The sequence below is a fragment of the Gopherus flavomarginatus genome, chromosome 2, assembly GCF_025201925.1.
Source record: "Gopherus flavomarginatus isolate rGopFla2 chromosome 2, rGopFla2.mat.asm, whole genome shotgun sequence".
NCBI lineage: Eukaryota > Metazoa > Chordata > Testudines > Testudinidae > Gopherus > Gopherus flavomarginatus.
In genome coordinates this window covers 245,411,355-245,428,897 of record NC_066618.1, presented here as the reverse complement: position 1 = coordinate 245,428,897, position 17,543 = coordinate 245,411,355, and the positions used below count along the sequence as shown (strand labels likewise).

Genomic DNA, 17,543 nt, shown 5'->3' with positions numbered 1-17,543 from the left:
ATCCAAAAGTCCTCTTAGAACAGACTCAACAGAATCCTTCGTGCATAGTGCTCACTTCTACCTCTAAAGCCTAATCTATTTTTGCTGTGCAGTTTATAGCTAGGAATTAGAGTGTCCCATTGATTATTCCTGAGATTTGAGCCTCAGGTTGTCTGCTGAGTTTCAGATGGCAGGTTTTGAAAGTAGGCAATATCAATTAGTGCTCAGATAACACAGAGATATTTGCTTTATAAATAGTGAAAGAGTGATAATTGCATAGGTAGATTCTCATCTCATTGTGTTTGAAAAATGCCAATTATGTCTAGGATTTCTCCCAATTCCAAATGTACCGTACCAGCTCACCCAAATTTGCTTTTAAGCTTTGTGTATCAGTATAGCAGACAGGCATTAGTAAATGTTATTTGTAATAGCATGGCTTATATACCTCTTTTCAGTGAAACAGTGTAACATATTAGATGCTGTCCTTATCCTCCACCTTCCCTTTTCCCAGTTCAATTGACTTGAGTCCTACTACGAATATATCATTCTATTTGTACATCTGCAGTGCATAGCAAGCTTGATTTGCTGATTTGAATGCTCCTTTTTTCCAGCTCTAGCTGTAGTTTAAATAATCCCCCCAAACCTTAATTTTCCTCATCAGTAGTCTGATTCCATTTTTGTTGAAATGGAGACCATCCTTCATCTATAGATTCTCTTTTCTCAGTGCCTTAACTTCTCCTCTTTACACCATCTCAGCAGCACACTGCAACTCTTAAATACTTGTGAGCTGGCTCTACGCTTGGAACTGACAGTATTTCAGGGAGGGCTGCTGCAGAGGTTTTGGATTTAAGCATATATCTTAATTATCTATATTTCTATTTCTCTCTTCTACAGTGCCTCGTGTCATTGGTATTCACATATACCACAATCATGTGGTTCCATCTCTCTCTAAAAACTAATTTACATGACTCATATGATCTTACACCCTTGGAACCAGTAGGCAAATTAATTCAGGGTTTACCCTGCTGTCATACACGTAATTATCACAGGAGCACATTGTCCCTCCCAGAGACATGTGCACACGAGAGTTCCTCCACATAAACACTTTCCCCTTCTACAAGGGAGGGGAACTCATCTGCCTCTGTAAAACCCCAGACACAGCAAAACCCTTTTTGTGCATCTGGGGGCTGCACTGGGAGAGGTGACTGAGTGGTCTACGAGAAGTTGTCAGGGATGCATATTGTCCTACCTGCGGCTAGGTGTAACTGACCCTAGGCTACCTTTTCTGCAAAGCTTGGGGGTTTTGAGCCATTGTGCCAGGGAACCTGTGGGGAGCTGAGGGCCAGAGCCAGTAGTGGTGGGGCCACAAGGTGTACATGCCAATGGCCCTTGGATCCCAGTGGTCTGCCCAATTTGGAGTGAGCCATGCTCCCCTTTTTCCCTGAGAGGGAAGGCTGGGAGGTGTGGGGAAGGAGGGGCGGGGAGCGGAGCAAACTTGGGTTGATATAAGAGAATCTCAGCAATAGACTTCTCAAGGGGTTTTCATCTCAAAACCTCCTCCTAGGACTTTTAATGTGAATGGGGATGATCTGCACTTATGTTACTAATTACACAACCCCTTACCATCACAGTCTCTGTACTTTGTGCTGTTGGGTCTCCATCTCCCAAAGAGATCTTTTTTCAGTGCAGAGAAGATCAGTCTCTTTTTAGGGGTATTATTCTTCATTGCAAGGAGTCCATTAGGACACTGGCTTCTTTGATGGAAGTACTCAGTTAGGAGGTGAATCTGCTCTGCTGTGACCCTATATGTCCTGTCACTAAACTCAAGCGTGACTTGCGAGAAAGGGAAACATCATATATTGCAAACCAAATCTGAACCAAATTTATACTATATAAAGTCCTAAAACACAACAGAATAAAGGTTTATGGCAATGCTCGAGGATTACACTACGCCCATCAGATTGATGTTAACAGGAGTTGTATGATTGACATCCCTTACACAGTTTGAAAATTTACCCCTTCATGTCACTGAATTAATGCTGAGCTCAATTAAATCACTTTCAGAAGAGTCTGAGAAATAAAATGTATGCCAAAGATTCAATCAATAAATATAGTTACCTGATTTGCTCATTTAAGACTAGTCTGGTAAATGCAGTTAATGGGTATTAGAATATGCAGTGTCTATCTTTATCCTATTAGTAAACATTTTAACTAAATAGCCATGCTAATATTAGTGACATGTAATAATCATAATTTAGAGTTTTATACACAGGACTTTCAAACACACACTAGTTGATTTACACACAGTATAATTCTAAAAATAAAAATTCCAGGCCTGATTTATGATAGACTTCAGAGAGAATTGCAGTTGGTCAGCCATGCTATCTTTGTCTCAGCTTTTTTCTTTTCTTTTGTTTTTTTAATGAAACAAGATGTTTAGACCAATGCTCCGTAAAGTAGCTTCCTGGTTATCATTAGCCTGAACAATAACATAATTTAAATGGACTTTGTACAGTATTACCCCAGATTGCTTTTGCCAGAGTCAGGATATTCACAAGAAAAATTCAAGTTTACAGAGAATCTAACTGCAAAAAAGTGAGGTTTAAATGAACATGTCAAATAGGCCAACACTGAGCACTTCTGAAAATCCTATCTCCTGTTGATTTCAACGGGAGAAGAGTTAGACCAATGCTGAACACTTTTGAGAATCACACCCATAACACATATTTAGAAATTAACAAAAAAACCACAAACTGGATAAAGGGAATTTTTACCAAGGCAAAAATATATCCAAAGGTCAACACCTGGCATTAAAGCAGACCTATATTCATCACAAAGGTCCTGTCCTCCACACATTTATGTACGTAACTTTATACAAGTAAGAAGTACTAATGATTTCAATTCATGTGTGTAAAGTTAAATATGCGCACTGTCATTTACAGGATTGGGGTCTATGTTAGTAGCCACTAGTCAATATTATTATTTCACTTGGAAAGCAGTAATGTGAGTTGAAACACACCGTAAATAACTGCCTGAACCTGAAAAATTATTGGAGTTTTTATCATAGCCGCAATAGTAATTTAGGCACCTCCATTGTAAAAAATAAAACCTTGTTGATTACTAAATATTTTATGCATGTGATTTTAGCTATTTTTCTCCCCTCCAGGCCCTCTGCGCAATAAATAAATAAATAAAAGGTCCATACAAACTTTTCAACCATAAAATATTTTGATTTCTTTCAAGATAAGGGAGTTTGAATCACTCTCACACACAAATCTTTTGTATATGTTTCTTGAAAGAATTACAAGAAAACTAAACAGATAATTTTTAGAACTCATATCTTAGTTTATCATTAGAGATATGTTTAACATTAACCAATATACATGACAATACACTGTGTTTAAATGTCTTTGTAATATTGGCTCTGTCACAATACACTATGGCAGAGTAGAACCTTTGCTATGTTCTTAGGATCACTTATTGTATTGACGTTTTTCCATTTTCTGTAAAAAAAGTAGTCCCACCAAAATGAAATCATTAAAATAACAGCGCTTGCCAGGGCTGGCTCCATGGGTTTTGCCACCCCAAGCAGCGAAAAACAAACAAACAAACAAACAAAAAAGCAGCGATCGCGATCTTCAGCAATTCAGCGGGAGGTCCTTCGCTCCCAGCAGGAGTGTGGGACCCTCCGCCGAATTGCCGCCGAATACCTAAAAGTGCCGCCCTGCTCCGGAGTGGCCACTCCAAGCACCTGATTGATAAGCTGGTGCCTGGAGCCCGACCTGGTACTTGCTAACATTAATTAATGCTTGAATGTTGTGCTCTAGAATAATAATAATGCCGAGCTCTAATACACCACTTTTCACAATAGATCTCGAAGTGCTTTACAAAGGAGGTATCATTATTCCCATCTTACACACAAGAAAACTGAGTTAGAAAGAGATGAAGTGAAGCCCAAGGTCACCTGGAAGGCCAGCGACAGAGCCAGGAACAGAAACCAGGTCTCCTGAGTTCCAGTCCAGTGCTCTAGCCACTATAGTTTTCTTAATAATCACATACTGTAGACTTTGAATTTACTACAATTCAGTACAAGGTTCACAGTGTGGAATGGTCTGGCTTCTGCAATCAGACATGCAAACCTGACCAGAAGGATGAGCATCATCCCCTTCTGACATGGAAGATTGGGGCCAAGTGAACAAGTTATCCTTCACACAAACCCCTCAACTGCACCCCATAATGCAGTATCTTCAATATCAGAGTGAATTCTGCCTTCTGCACTGCATTCTCTGGCAGTGTCCCCTCAACAGACAGAGAGGAGAAGCTGCCTAATGGGACTGAGAAAAGAAGGAGATCTCAGGGGCTCCTGGCTTCTCCTTCCCACCAAGAATCAAGCCATGCTCCTGAGGGAGGGAGTGCAGGAGCTAACTCATTTTTTGAAGAGGGGAGAAATGAAGAAGAACATAGGCTGGTTCACTACATTCACAGGAAGATGGAAAGGGGAGGTGTAAGTTAAGCACACCCTAAGCTGTTGGGCTTTTCACAAGCTGGGAGCCTCCATTCCCTCCTTCCTTTCTCCCCCCATGAAGAATACACTGGCCTGGCCTGCTCCCTCCGACCTGCTCTCTCTCGTCCATGGAAATGGCTGGCTCTAGTCCTTTTGGGGAATGAAAGAGAGGAGCAAGATTTGCCTGAGCAACAGATGAAAGGACAGCCTTGAGGAAAGCATATGGAGGATTAGGACCAGGATGGGGCAGATTGAATGGATTGTATTGCTGGGTAGAGGTAGGGTAAACTTATCTGTATTAACTATCAACAGGGACCACTCTCCTTCCTTTGGCACCCCTTGAGAAATTCAAACAGGGAACTTCTTCCCCTCCCACATCTGAAACATATTTATTTGCTTCACTGAGTAAAGAAACATCCCTAAAAACTGGTTCTATGGATAAAACAAACATTGCAATCTGCCAGTTATGGTACAAGTCACAACAGACCCCAAGTGTTCTATATTTTAGTTGTTTGTCATGTTTGGATAGCTTGTGTCACACATTGGCAGACTGGAAGGTTGAGAGGTATGCCCTCAGTTCCTTCCCCCCCACCTCCAACCAAATATCTGCTGCTTCAGCATTGGAAGGGAGGTATTCTATTGCACATCCACCTTATTTGATATTAGGGCTTAGCCATAAGAACCTGATTTTTCGTTCACCGGGGAGCTGTGTGAACCCTGCCAACTCTGACTTGCATTGCATTCAATGAAAATTTCCTTATTGGTCCAGTTCATATGTTAATCACAAGCCACAACATTCACAAACGGTACAAGTGTGTGGGAATATAAAATTCCATGTTTGCACAAGGGCAATCTGGAAGCTAATTGTGAAATCAGAGACCTAGCTTTTAGCCAATATTTTTCAAAATGAGGAGCTTAAATTTATGATCCTAAATCCATATTTAGATTCCTAAACAAGTGATTTTCAGAAATGCTGAGCACCCAGCAGCTCTGATTTCAAGATGGATACCTGACTGATACCAGCATCATCACAGATCACCACCCTAGCTATATTCTCAAATAATCATATAACAGAGAAGACTCTCTAGCCCAAGGTCATTATACAGACTAAAATCCATCTTGGACTGCATGTAAAAATGATGTGGTGTTCAGAACCCATTCCATCAGGCGCAGAATGGAATTTGTCAGATCACCACGTCCTGTCTTAGTTGGCAGTAGGGAAGATGGTTTTACATCTGCAGCTGCTCCTTGAGGAGATGTGCACTTACATCTAAAGTCACTTGTACAAATCATTAGTGCAGTTTGTGTACTTCAGAGATACATTTTCACAGAGCGGCATGCTGCTACTGGTTTTTGCCACCAAAGCAGACCCAGTAGCCACTCCCACTTGTAATCAGTGGTTTGCCCACCATCTACATATCCATAAAGATACAAACCAACCCACATTTGCCCAAACCAGCTTGCCCTGTTCTGAAGCTCTGGGTCACCCTTGATCAAGAAAAATGTGCAGCTTGGTACCTGCCAAAAGCTCTTGGAAGTCATCTCTGTTGTCATGGCATTAAGTAAGTCACTAGGTGGATAAAAAGGACCTTGGCATGAGCTCTATGGATTTCAGTCTGATTCTAGAATGTAACCAGATATAAAATAAGATGAAAGCAGATCCCAACAAAATTTTATCAGGTAACAAATATACTAGGCTACTGCCTACCAGAAGAAGACAGAAACAAGACTAGGTCTACTGGAATTTATGTTTGGGGAGGGGATGTATTTTATAGCTATATCTAAAAGATCAACTACAGTATCTTTGTGAGAAAGCAGTGAAAAATGGCTTCTGATTAGATGCACTAGGCATATTGATCATATGAAAATAGATTTAACCAATGAGGGCTACAGAAAAAATACCATTTGGCTTCTATAGTGACATCAATCTCATAGACTTGAATAATTCTGCCTTAACTGAAGCTATAGTTCCAGGTAGAGCAAAACCAAAGCAAAACCAAAACACAACAAAGAAATACAATTGCAAAATGCTTCTAAGATAGCTTCCATATATAAAAACTTTGAATGAACCACTGTTGGTGCATGGCTGCAAATCAAACTCAAGCAAAGGCTGAATTCTGCAGTTAGTACGGAACAGTTTGTACAGCTATCGTTGGTTTAATGGCTGTTGGTCAGTCAGGCCCAACAAGTATAAAGCAACCTTATTAGAGGCCAAGATCTGGATCTGTAAACATTGAAGTCAATGGGGTAACTCTTATGAGTGAAGTACCAGATGTGCATCATTGTTGCAGGACTGGGCCTCAGCTTGTGACACAGAAATGTATGCAGTGTTGCCAGCTCATGAAATTGTATTATGAGTCTCCCAATATTTCATATTTTCCTTACAGCTTCAGCTCCTGGAAGGTTGGGATGATGTGAGAATCTTAGCTTTCATTTCAAAAACAAAATTTCTGGTCCGCATGGTTGTGGATAAAAATATGGAAAACATGAACTCTAATGGGTCAAAAACCAGAAAGCAATTAAAACAAACTCATTTTTTTTCAAAATCTCATTGTTTTTAGGCCAATCTCATGATTTTTGGGGCCTGACTCATGATTCATGAAGACTTGAATTACTGTATATGTGCTCAAAACTAAAACATAAGATTGACTTGATGGTGTCTCAGGAAAACTGCAAACAAGTGGAAAGCCACTTTTTTTTGCAGTACTCCATCTACATTTTCTCCCTTCAGCTATGGACATTTGAGGAAAGTAGCTGAGGAATGAACAAGTAGTGAAACTGGACATTTAAGTTCATTTTTTAAAAATGAAGAAAAATTGTGGCAAAAAATCTTTTTATTAGGGCAATTTTGTGATTCCTTAAATGAACCGTGTGAAAACATTCTTTAATAATTATTTTAAGATTTTTATAATAGGAACGCAGTAATTAGCTTGTTTCCTTATAAATGGTCCCCACCCCTATTTAAACAGAACTGCAGTTAAAATAATTTTATAGCACTTAAAATGAAAGCACTAACCTAAGCTACAGTTCAGCAACACAGTCTCGTTTGGACCCCTACCGTTTCATTTAACTTTTGCTGAACCTTTTATTATTGTTTCCTAATCTAACGTAGTTTTTCCTAAACCCTCTATTTGATATTCCTTCTACTATTTGTTTACTCCAAAATGAAAATATGTGTCATAATGATGGAATATGTACTATAATACAAATAAAGGCTAAAATGGGTGGCATATATAGTCTTAGTAGCATGAACTGCTCTACTTTGTCAGTTACAAAGTTTTATAAACTTTTCTTTATTGGGAGAGAATTTAATAAGACAAATAATTAGTCATGAAGAATGAAGGAGAACTCTGCTAGTGACTGCTGGGTCCAAATGATGCATTGTATGTGGAAGAAGGCAATACTGTAACCCTTTGTAATACAGAGTACCAAAATAACAAGAAATACACAAAGTGCCAACCTATTATAATGAACTGAGAGACAAAGGGGCAGATCTTAGCATTTGATAAGGTTGCTTCTCACTGCTCTGGCAGCACACAGTAGCCTAAAAACCAATTTAACTGGCTACACAGGAATGCCCTTGGAGTAGAGGAATCTCTTCACCAGTGAAACACAGCTGGTGTAACTGGTTAGTTCCACTCAGGGCCGGCCTGAGGATTTATGGTGCCCTAGGCGAGATTATTAAACTGGTGCCCCTGTGCCTGATCTGCTCTTAGCAACACAAACATAAGCTTACAGTACTGGAAAACTTGCCACATTCACGTTATTAAAACCAGTTTAACTTAATTAAGCACACTGTAATGCTGATGGACTAGCACTAAAGAAGCAGCACTATAGAAAAAATTCTGATATGACAGAATGATGCAAATTTTTTTTTAATTTATCAAAATTTTATTGGAAATTTATATGAAGAGGTATTGAAACAAAGATTTGTTTTTAATTAAAAGCAATCTTTCTGGCTTTTTTGGCTGCAAAATCAGTAATAATGTCATCGTATGACAAAGACAAAGTCGTGTCTTGTTCGATTGCAAGAACGCAAGACCAGTCAAGCGTTCCTGACTCATTGTAGAGCGGAGATAGTTTTTAATGAGCTTTAGTTTTGAGAAACTCCGTTCTCCTGATGCTACTGTTACAGGAATTGTCAGTAGAATACGAGTGGCAATGTACACATTAGGATATATGTCAACAAGTTTGCGGGTATGAATAAACTGTACAATGTCCATCACCGATTTTGCATGTGGCAACATTGATGACAGTGTACTCAATTCTTCGTACAGTTCAAGTCCATTTAAATCAAAACTATCACCGTGCTTCAGGAGGCTCTCTAGGTTCTTGCACTTTGTCATTAGTTGCTCTTGTTTTCCTATTTCATTGAATTTAGTTATGTCATATAAAAATCCAAACTGTTCATGGTGTACTTGCAAGGTATTAAACCTTTCATCAACAGCACATACTGCTTTATCCATCACAACATTAAAAAATTCAACCTCAAATTTCTTTTCTGGATCGTCTATGGGCATGATCTGCTGTACAGATTCTTCACAAAGAAGTGTCCCTGGCCTTTTTAACTAATATTAACTATGTATTTACTTTATGAAAGTTGGAGAAAACATTGTGAAAACGTAAAACATTGGCTGCCCAACTTCTGGGCTGGCAAAAGTTATACTGACTCACAGGGAAAAAAAAAAGCAGGAGAATCTTAGTACAACATATGGTCACTCTATACCAGAGGTCGGGTCGGCAATCTTTCAGAAGTGGTGTGCCAAGTTCACTGTAATTTAAGGTTTCTCGTGCCAGTAATACATTTTAATGTTTGTAGAAGGTTTCTCTCTATGTCTATATTATATAAATAAACTATTGTTATTATCTGAGGTCTTGGCCACCGATCCTGCTCAGGCCACTGCCAGCTGAGTAAATGAAACCCCAAACCGGCAGCGGGCTGGTGGCTGGAACCCTAGACAAGGACCCCAGGCCCTGCTCAGCCCGCTGCTGGTCTGGGGTTCTGACCACCAACTCCTGCCAGCCAGGATCCCAGCCGCCAACCCCCCTCAGCCCGCTACCAGCCTGGGATTCTGCTCACCCAGGCTGGCAGGAGGCAGAGTTGGGCTGGCGGCTGAGCTCCTGACTGGCAAGGAGCCGGCAGCCGGAACCCTGGAGTAGCAGTAAGCTGAGTGCTGCTGGCACCCCAGACTGGCAGCAGACTGAGCCACTCAACCCCCCATCGGCCCTGCTCAGCTCGCCACCAGCCCACTCAGCCCGCTGCCGGCTGAGTGAATGGAACCCCAGGCTGACAGCAGGTTGAGTGGTTCAGCTGGCCTGCTCAGCCCACTGCCAGCCTGGGGTTCCTTGGGGGTCCCCAGGCCAGCAGCAGGTGCTGAGTGGGGCCGATGGCTGGTATCCCAGCTGGCAATAGGGCAGCAGCCGGAACCCCAGAGCAGTGATGGGCTGAGCCGCTCAGCCTGCTGCTGCATACCATCAAAAATCAGCTCACCTTCCACCTTTGACATGTGTGCCTTAGGTTGCCGACTCCTGCTTTATACACTAGTAAGGAGATGAGCATATTACAGTTGTTGAAGGGCTCTTATCAGGAGTAACAGGCTATAGGAAAGTCAGTCAACATTTTTTGTTTCTCTGATGAAAACTGGCCCACTCCCTGCCTCAAACCAAACCTGTCACTAATAATTGTCAACAACTTAATTTTCTGTTTTTGGCTAACATATTGATTTTTTTTTAAAAAATATTGAAATTGGATTCAGGATTGTTAGCAAGAATTTTTGGCAAACAAAGTTGTTAAATGACAATCTAAATGGCAACACAGTAGTGCTTTCATGCTTGGCTCATCCCCCAGGCCGCTGGTCCAACAGCTGCAGTAGAGGAGGAGATAGGTGGAAAACTGCAGGACCCCAAAATCCACCTCTTGGGGTGCAGAGTGGCAACAGCAGCAACAAACCCTCAGGTCCAATCACACGTCAATGGGCACCACCACCAGCCTTATGGACCATGGTGAAGTTAGCACAGCATCTGATCTCAGGGACAGGGCACCCATGGAGCCACAGCAGCTCATCCTGCCCTGTGCAGCTCCCCCCGGATGAGATGGATCGCTGGCAGCTGCCAGCCTGGGGGAGAGGCGCTCCCCAGCTAGGGTGGCCAGATCCAGATGTCCTGATTTTATAGGGCCAGTCCCGATATTTGGGGCTTTGTCTTATATAGGCACCAATTACCCCCACCTAGAGTGACCAGACAGAAAGTGTGTAAAATCAGGACAGGGATGGGTGGGGGTGGGGGTGGGGTAAAAGGAGCCTATATAAGAAAAAGACCCCAAAATTGGGACTGTCCCCAAAATAGGGATATCTGCTCACCCTACCCCAATCCTGACTTTTCACACATCTGGCTAACCCCAGCCAAGCCCTGTGTGACATTCCAATTCTGGTTGCCTGCCCAGGAAGTGAGTTACTTTCACTTTCATTTCTCAGCAAGCAGCCAGCCAGCCTCTCTTCCCCTCCCAGCACTTCACCCAACCCAGCCCTGACGGAGGGGAGCGAGGAGAGAGAGAGGGGTGCTCCTGGGGAGGAGGGAGAAAGGAGGGGGTGCTCTGTGGGGCAGGGGGGAGAAGAATGGATGTTATGGGAGACAATAAAGGATACTGGTTCCAGAGCCACAGAACCTGCCTCACCTGACCTCAGCCAGGGGGAAAGAGTCACACTCACAGGTGAGCTCCTTTCCCAACCCCCACCCTCTCCCCTTCCCAGAGACCCCAGCAGCCAATCCCATTCCTCAGACTGCGCTGCATTCGGCTCTCTCTAGGACCCAGAAGCCCTGCTTCTACACTGTCTGGGCTGCCTGGAGAGTGGTGCCCCCAGGCAGTGTGAGGCCCTACGCCGCTGCCTATTCTGCCTATGCCTAAGGACGGCCCTGGTTCCACTCCACCTTCAGTGATGGGGGATGTGGCTGGAGGGGAAGGGAATCACTGGAATGCTGGACTTTAGTTAACCTCAGATGCATGCTATGAGCCCTTGCCATTGGGGAGCACAGAAGTGGTTTAAATAGGTTGACCAGACAGCAAATGTGAAAAATCAGGATGGGGGTGGAAGGCGGGTAATAGGAGCCGATATAAGAAAAAGACCCAAAAATCGGGACTGTCCCTATAAAATCGGGACATCTGGTCACCCTAGGTTTAAAGCCAGTTTTGCTTCCACATCCTCAGCTGTGCAGAGCAGAGCTGTGGTACAGCTGAGCATCTGGCCCTAAGAGTCTGTGGAAATTAATATCTTGTATACTTGTTACTATTCACATTTCATGATGAAAGAATATTTTATTTAAAAGACTTAAAAGGCTGGAAATCACACACAGAAAAGGGGTGACCCAACATTTTGAAATATGGACAAACAAACTTAAAACTTCTTCCCTACCGTATCTATTTAATCCACTATAGAGGCAGAAAAGCAAAGTTTACAAGAATTTTGCCATCTGAGAACTTCAAAAAGTAGGAATCTTGTAAATGTCACTTTAGTACCACTATTTCACCTACAGGAAAGGAGTCCCTTCCTTCAATGCACTTATAATTTAGCCCAAATGTCTTGACAATAAAGCAGAACAGGGTCAGCAGAAAAAACCTACAACACACATCCAGGAGCATGAGGGGGAGGGATAGTTCAGTGGTTTGAGCATTAGCCTGCTAAACCCAGGGTTGTGAGCTCAATCTTTGAGGGGGCCATTTAGGGATCTGGGGCAAAAATCTATCTGGGGATTGGCCCTGCTTTGAGCAGGGGGTTGGACTAGATGACCTCTTGAAGTTCCTTCCAACCCTGATGTTCTATGATTCTAAGTACAAAGAAAAACAGTACACAGATTTGTCACTGTAGGGTCTAGAAAAATTCAGCCAGGCTTGCTTCTGTGCAGTCAGAGAAGAGAAAATACCTGCCTTTTATCAATCAGTTGGAGTAGTCCATACTGGAGATACTGCAGCTCTGAGCACCAAATTGGTTGCTCCGAGGGAGACAAATTTAAATCCTGCCCCCGTACCATCCCAAGCCAGTCCATCCCCTTGGAAACCACAGAATGGTCTGTTTCCTGATCTGTGCCAGACTTCACTGATCCCATCATTCCACCTATATTTGTGGTTTTCTGGTTTGATATTTAGATCACCAACGTCAGGTTAATGGTCTCCCACTACTAGTGTGATTGCAAGCCAAGGGGGAATTCACTCCTCACTAACAACAGGGATAAGCTGACCATGAAGCTTTGGCCATAGCAGGGCCACTTTTGCATCTACATATGTAAGTAATAATCTTCCTGTTCTGGTCAGGGATGCTGAGGTGATGCTTTGAGGAGTAATGTTAATGGTTTGAGGGGACATGATACAATTTAGCTTGCAGGCACAACATGCCCTTGGCCAATAATTGTTAATTACTTATATTAATATATTATAGCAGTTTCACTACTTTTGTGGGCAAGCATCTTCCTTCTGGTCTATCAGCAACAAGCACAGAGTTTAGTTTTCAAATAAAGTGGATTTGTAACCCTCCCTTTAAAAAGACCCCTACCAAATGTATTACCAAGCCATTTAGACTAAATTACAAATGCACTGAAAAGAGGTCATATTTTTGGCTTGCCAGCCTTGACCATATCCTTTACATGAAGCACTCCTGTTTTGGAAGCATCACACTAACTCATTTCTATATGGGTAACCAACAGGAGCTCATTTACTGAGGCCTACATTCAAAATGAAACCTTCTAGTTCTATAACATGCCTTATAAGTGGGAAATGTGTGAGCATTCTTTATCTTTTCTTCATGAACTGTTGTTTGAGAGACTTTAGAGTGTAATAAAGTATAGTGTCCAGTCTTGCAATCAGTCTATAGATTAATATTATTTTCTACATTGTCATTTCTTTGCCACTTCAAGAAAAGTACCTTCAAAAAATTCAACACAGTTCTAAAAAACTATTGGCACCTACAATAGAATATGTTCTTTCATCAATAGCTGCTTCAATAATAATAATTTATACTATTATTCTCAAATCAGTTTGTTAAGTCTAATTAATCAGGAGGAGACTTTTCCCCCCATATGAATTCATAAATCATGACAATTCTTGCAAAGCACAAAGGTGAATAAAAACATATTGTTAAAATAAGTTTATAATTCTAAATAATAATTGTCCACATTGCAGCCAATAAGACTGTTATTAAGGTATCATACAGGCTGTCAAGGTTTCTAATTGGAGAATTATGTTGGAAGCAATTTCTGCTTTTGAATTGTCATGACAGTATTTGAGATCCATTTTTTAAAAAAAAAATCATAACAATATGGGGTTGTCAGCAAATATATCTAGAAGACTTAAGAGGTTCTGTGAAAATCCGTCTGTATGGAATGCAACTGAATAATGAAAAACAGAACAACACATATTTCCTGCAATGGTGAATAATATGTCAGATAGAAAAACACATTTGCTCGGCCACTGTATATCTATAATGCATTTATTTCACTGGAATCTTTATGAAAAGTAAACATACCGCTCTGGTTATTGTTACTTAGCCAGCTCAATGAAATAAAGGAAGAGAGACCAATGGATGAACATTTAAGGTTTCTGAAGCCACCAGGATAAAATTATTTGATTCACAGCTACATCTAATGTGGCTGAGTAACATAAACACTAATATCCTGTTTCTTACCCTAGACAGCAAATCCTCTATTGCTTAAATTTAACTCGACTTGAACTAATGCTACTTCAAAAACAAAATGCTTATCAAATATCCTAAAAAGGGATCTCTGAAAAGAGTAAATACCAGTTCTTTACTACACAATCTGGAATGAACTCACAATTCTAATATTCCTAGTGCATAACACATTTAAAAGTTTCATGAGTGAGTTTCACCTCAGGTATCACACACTGAAATTCCAGGCCTGTGTGTCATGCATTGAAACATCTGCAACAGAATACAGCATTCTTGATAAATGAGATAAGCAAAAGCATGCATTTAATTAAATAATTTTTAAAAGTATATCTATTAACTTGCACAATTGAAAAGAAGTTTAAGATTTTTCTGACTAAAAATTATATACATTTATAATTTTCTGCTATGATTAAATATACCTTGTGGAAGTCAACAAAGTTTTTGAGGTCTGACGTGTGTCAGATTCAGAGAAAAGCTAAATAACTTGACTCTGCAATAGCTGCATTTTAAGTTGAAAAATGAATGTTGATTGTATTACCAGTTTCACCACATCCTCTTGCTGTTCCTACAAAATGCTACAAACAATTACGGGGGAAAAAATCCATTCAAGTTAACAAAACTGCAAACTTTCCTGTTATTTTAGAATATTTTTAGGTGTGGTATGCTCTTAACTTTAGCTGGTTTTCATCTGTTCCTGTAATCCACAACTCCTCAAAATAACTCTCTCTCTCTCTCTCTTTTTAAAGCAGTTTAATCAGAATACGGACCTGAACTGTAAATTTATCCAAACCAGTCTCAGTTTAGTGCTTTGGTTTTTGCTGTGCCAAACCACTTCTGGTGTTTCAAGCAAGGCAATGACAGCATACCTTCTTGTTATTATTTATGCATGGAAGGCCAAACCAAATGCTTGGGTGGGTCCCCAAAGACATGAAATAGGTAGTTTTTTCCATCCACAGGACCCCATTTACATTTAAACGAACTTGCTCCTTGTGAAAGATTGGCTCCAACAGAGACCACAGACACTGAAATTAAATCACAATCATAAGTATAGAAGCCACTGACATTTTGCTAAAAACAGCCTAAGACATATTTGTATTGCCTTATATACATCAGTAATGAAGAGAAAATGTTCTATTTTATGAGAGGCATCTCACTTAATGGTCTTAATGCACATGTACAGTACGTTGTTCCTTCTCAAGCTACTGTTAAACATACAGCAAACAAAATGACCTCTGTAACGACTGGATTCTTCGCCATAGGTAGGAAAATTGTCATGTGGTGCTCCAGGCTTTAAATGGAAGATTTATTTTGGCTGATCTTCAAGTGGCACTGACTTGACAAATGTGGGAAAGTCCTCAGCTGTGAGATGGGGGCTTAGGTTGTGGGCTCTTGGTCAATTGAAAGGTTGCATTAAATGTAAATTATAGGACTGTTACTTAGATATATACCCTTCTCAACCAGGTGAAAGGCAAACAGTGCCCTGCACTAATTCACAGATGAACTGGTGATAGGCTTGCTGGCAAAGGCAGGCAGGCAGCAGGCAATTATAATCCTCATCTTTGAAGGAAGGAAGGAAAAGTATTTTTATATAAAACCATATTAAATTTCCTTTTTAAGTGCCTCTACGTATTTCTCTTTTCAATTTATATGGAAAAGTATTAGGCAAAAATCTACAGCAGAACTGGCAGTAAATATCACAGTAACAATTGCTCTTTTATTAAATATTTATTGAAATGAATTCCTGTGCTTTCTCATTTTTCTTCTTCTGCTTCCAATATTTATTTACAGCTGATTATTAACATCTGCCAGTGTAACAGTTTCATCTGTACAGAAGCCGAAGGGTAAAAAAGGTCACAAACACACACACACACACACACACACTCTCACTCTCTCTCTTTCTCTCTCTCTAACACGACCTGTACTTAGGCAGAAAACAGTTTTTCCAGTCACCGCTTGGCTTCCTGTCTGTGACCTCTGAAAAGCATTGGAGGCCAGGGTTAATGGCCTTTCCAATCTCTGTGATAAGAATTCATTTTGTTCTATTACCAGCAGTTATCTCAGGAGCCTGCTGCATCACTTCAGCAGGGTTCAATCAATGAGAGGACCTAATGAAGTAACCAGCTGTAGCTCTATTTCCCTGGTCAACTCTATCAGACAAATAAGATCTATCAGTCACATCTTAAGGCCTATCCTAGAAACTGCATCTTCACATGCTGAACCCGTATGCATATGAACTAATGATACCTGACCATTTCTTTTTAATCTTCTCTTTTGATACGGCTTTCCTAACACACAAAATGGGTTCTGAGAATTTGCATTAAGAGAACAATAATGCAGGATTAAAGAAGAGTTGATTTGCCACAGCAGAAGTCTGTAATATTAGCGAAAACAATGCAAATTATACTGTATCACTGCTTAGATTTTTTGCCATGAAATCCTAGAGTTTTTATATAGCTCCTAATGCTGGCATTTTAGAACTCTCAGAAAGGAGGAAAAAATCATTTTGTTTATTATTTTCAGTCTTAAGTGATTAAATGTTAAACAGTTAATTATAGGATTTGTCTTTTGGCTTGTCATTTAGAAAAGAAATATAATTATGGTGACAGTTTTACTTTTCAGTCAAATGTCAGTCAACATAATTACAGATCTTGATTTTGCTTTATTTCATACTTGATATCACTAAAACTGAATTGTGGCTAAACTGTGTATACATTTGTGATTTGTTACAATGAATTGAAGCCTTCTGTGATTCAGAGTATTTACTGCTTAGAAACACAAATCTACTCTTACCAGGAACCGTTTCTAGAGTTTAAAACAAATAAATATGAAAATAGAGAAGGGTTTTGAAGTTTTTAGTTTACGGCTCTATAAATCAAAATATGGTTTTAGATGTGTCTATTAGGGTAGTAATTAAGGGATTCAGGACCAAAATACAGTTAGTATAGCCTAGATCAAAATGACCAGTTCTGCTTTTTTGTTATATATGTGGCAGCACAAGTTCTAGTGTGCCGCCACCAGCAAATCACTGAAAGTGCTGTGGGAAGCCATGTTAGAGGAGCTTCAGATTTGCTAGTATGTTGAAAGCCATGTGTAGCTGAATATACTTTATTAGGTTAATCAACATGAATCTCATGAAATGAAATTTGTATCCTTTTAACTTGACTACCCTCTTTGTCAAAAGTGAAATGAAAGGAAGTCTGGCTATTTGCTGCTACACAAAAAGAGAGATGATATCCAAGAAGTAAAACAAAATAAATAAAAAGCACTTTCCGTTCCACAACCTTTCAATTGAAAGGTTGCATTAAATGTAAATTATAGGACATGTACACACATGCATGTACACACATGCATGTATACACAACTAATTCATTGAAAGCCATATATCA

The 17,543-nt window shown here is 40.3% G+C and overlaps 1 protein-coding gene across 5 annotated transcripts in view; it reads right to left on the bottom strand.

Annotated features, from left to right (window-relative positions):
• Positions 1-17,543, bottom strand: part of ZFHX4 (zinc finger homeobox 4) — a 178,378-nt gene that overhangs the window by 41,245 nt on the left and 119,590 nt on the right. The window lies entirely within an intron of this gene.